Source organism: Crocuta crocuta, unplaced genomic scaffold (genome assembly GCF_008692635.1).
Source record: "Crocuta crocuta isolate KB4526 unplaced genomic scaffold, BGI_CrCroc_1.0 scaffold39, whole genome shotgun sequence".
NCBI lineage: Eukaryota > Metazoa > Chordata > Mammalia > Carnivora > Hyaenidae > Crocuta > Crocuta crocuta.
Genome location: NW_027533334.1, coordinates 3,957,328 through 3,961,163, shown reverse-complemented (window position 1 = coordinate 3,961,163; position 3,836 = coordinate 3,957,328).

Genomic DNA, 3,836 nt, shown 5'->3' with positions numbered 1-3,836 from the left:
CAGGGATCAATGTGAATATGAACTTCATGGCTCCTAGTATTTTTGTTTCTAGAAACACTAGTGAAAGCAGAACCTGACAGCCAGTTTTATCAAGCTCAGGATCATACAGAAATGCGTATTCCTCTAATATTTGCCAGCTACCTCAATTCGCCAAGTTATGAGGCACACCCGTCCACAACTACGGTTACTTCCCCATTTCAGATAACCCTTCTCCCACCCGCAACCCTTCGGCTTCCTCAAACCCTGGCTCTTCTTCAAATGCCGCAGGGATCGTCCTACTTAGGTTACGTCTGAACTATTATGTGTAAAACTATCCTGAGCCAAAATCAAGAGTTGGATGCTCAACTGACTAAGCCACCCAGGCACCCCAAGTGTGTTGCATCCTTGTAGAATTAGAGGAAACTGAACTTGGAAAATGTTCTTGGTTCACTTCTGTTGAGAACCTAAGAGTGAAGAAAAATCTCTTGAGAGTAGCTTTAAAGTCATGAAGAGTTAAATGTTAAGGGACAGTCTCCAGATAAAAGATATTGCACCCTTACCTTGGAAATTAAAAAGTTGCCAAAGGGAAAAATAGACTTGGAATATGGAGCTGAGACCTTCTAGAAAGAAAGCAATTTGAGACACAAAATTGATGAGAGGAAATCAATAAAATCCCGAGAATTACAATTCCTAACCTTGAGTCTGAAGTCGTCTTTTCTGCATACTACTGCTAAACCCTGAGGTGGTGTCAAAGTTGTAGGCATAGGCACACGCCAGATAGCCTGGCATCATTATTTAGGGAAAGCTTTAAGTTATCCAGGCCTAAATTTAATCTGAATAATATCCTACTAAGTTTGCTGCAAGATTTTCTTCTGCACTCTTACAAAACCTTTTGGGGGGGTGGTGAACACCAATGCACAATCACTTCATTGGTCAACTGCAGGTTAACTTTTCAACTTCCCGTAGTTAAATCAGTAGTAATCTTCTCACTAGGTCATCAACTGCAAAGGGTGTTAAAAGGCGTAAGCAGTGTTATGGTATAATAAGGATTGGAATGACCATTTAACGATGAAAATCCATTTGAAGCTGAAGTCAAGATAGGTCAAGGGATTCAAGAGTTAAGAGATGGCTCTTACCTGCTCCAAGACAACACACGAAATGAGCATCTTGGGTAGACTAAGCCCTCTATTCATTGCCATTAAAAAAAAAGTCTGCCCAGTCCATTTTCAGCAGATAAAACCTAAATCCTTTAACTGCCCAACACTGGACAGAGTGCCTGGAGCAGTTGTGTGTCCCCCTACCTATACTGCACTCTGGGTGAAGACAAAAACTGTGATTAAGAAACATGTAACACCGACAATCTGTAGTAAGCAAAGGAAAAACAAATTCCCTCAGTACATTTAAGAGTAGGCACGGCTACTTTCAAGTTAACTTGCCCAAATGGATGATCACACATTGCCAGAACTTCTTCAAACTTAAAATGCTTTCCTATTTCTCTACTTTTGAAACCCCATCCTGAAACAGCAACGAAGAGCTAGGGAAAAAATCTAATCCAAACTATCCTTAACAAATTTGCCTGCAATCCCAGCAGAGGAAAAGGCTTCAGAAATCGTAACTTACTTTTGCTATCAAAAGACGATTTTTTAAAAAGTTTTGTTATCCTAGGCTAGGTTTATTCTCATTATAAAAGTCCGAATCTGCAAATAGACCATTCTTTTATTGTGCCTTCAGGATGGACAAGACAGGAATTATAAAGTATTTGTAGGGTTTACTCACAACTTGAACATGGAAGACTATGGATTTTTCTCCTCTTCTATTTTGGTCAATTAAGCAAGTATTCTTACTATATAGTTGGTCAAGTTGCCAATAACAAAAGAAAATAAAAAGTCCCCAAAAGGGGACAAAAAATGAACAGTGGCTTTTTAACCACAGTACTTCCAATGAATGTTATCAGTGCCCACTTTACTTGATATCTAATTTATATCAATTTCATTTAGTTTTCAGTTTAAAATTATTAAGAGGCTGGTGAATTAATGGATCTATCTAGAAAATGCGGTCCTGGAAACATATTAGTGCTCACATATATACTAACTTAACCAAAATTCCTTATGTAATGCCCAGAATGTTACCAGATTTGCTACTTTAAAATTAAGATTCTGGAAGAAAAATTGGAAGTTAATAATATCCAGAGTTAAAATGCAGAATTAACTCTCTCTCACAATAGAAGCCAAAGTAAAAAAACATAAGGAGGAATAAAAACATTTTATCTGTGTATTCAGAATCACACACAAATTACCTTTACAGTTCAATTTACTATATAGAAATCATTTGGGTTTTATATTTTCCGTTAAATTCTGAACTGAGATTACAATATTGTTTAAAAAAAAGATTGTTACATTAATTCAGTACTTTTTAGCATACCAAATTGAAATACATTTAGTTCAAACTTCAGATTACGGCAAACAGTCTTCAAATACAATACAGACATTTCTTAAGGTTACCATTTCATTCACATGTGGTATTTGCCAACCCTGAGCTGTATACACAGAACAGCTCCCCTATGAATATGGCGAAGTTGACAAGCCATGAAGCTCAAAGTTGCAAAGTCAAGCCAAGAACTCAAAGCTGTACCATCTTGTAGAAGGTCTGTCATTTCTGGACCACAAAACACAACATGTAAAGAAGGTTGGGAAGAATTCCTCCTCTTTATTACGGTTAAAAAAAGTTGCATGTAGCTTGGAACTTTGCATAAAACCCCATATTATGCCTTGGTAAAGTCCAAGGGTAATTAGAGGACAATGGACTGGGGTCTCAAATTTAATCAATAGAACCCATGAAATTCAAATGGGCATCAATCAAATCAAAAAATATTAAGCACCTACTGGTTTAGAGTGAAATTTATTAGAGATTCATGATCAATTTCTTTCCACCTTGAAATCAAGGTGTAAAAACCAGCTATTAAGTGCATTCCAAACTTCTCCTATGTAGCACAGGTAGAATTTTCTGTCCATTGGCACCAAAGTGAAGTCACATTTCCTCTTGGGAGACAGAAATTCCACATCTGAACATAGAGTAAGTTAGGAAAAAAGGACCCCTGTTGTTTATATTTTATTACTATTGTGATTCTGAGATCTAGGATTACTAATATACTAGCAGTGAACAACGTAAACGCCAGGTTAGTAACGCTAACTCCCTTCCCCCAGTCACAAAGTTTTAGTATGAAAAGAATTAAAATTACTAAGCTGAAAGGGAAAGAACAAGGAATGAAGAGTTAACTAAAACAAACTCCTAAAGTTTGAAATCATTGCAATTGAGAAACTGAGAACAGGTGTGCTTCACCCCACCCCCTTACAACTCTGAATTTAAATAATGTTCCGTGCAAAAGAGCATCAGGTTTCTGGATATAGATGTAGCCCTTCTTTAAGTTTTAGTGCGCTGCAGACTTCTCTGCAATTTTATTTCCCTCCCCCCAAGTTTACTCAAAGTATTTAATAGAGTCTTCCATTTCAGCCAAAAGATTTGTAATTCAAAGATTTACTAAGGTATTCTATGCATTCTACCTATACAGAAACACCTATTATTACAATCGGCTTATGCAGAATTAACATTTTTGGTGTTAAAATTGTTAAACATCATGCTTACTGCACATCAACTCTCCATAATGAATCTGAACTTCACAATGATTTACCAAACATTTTACTTAAATTACTAATTAAATAACTGAAAAAAATGTACTAAGCCAAACTAAACTTAAATGGGATATAAAGGGAGAAAAAAAACACCTTCAAACAGTCCATATACACATCTATTTCAAAACTACCTTTGCTAGCTAGCCCCTTTCCCAAAGTTTTAGCCTG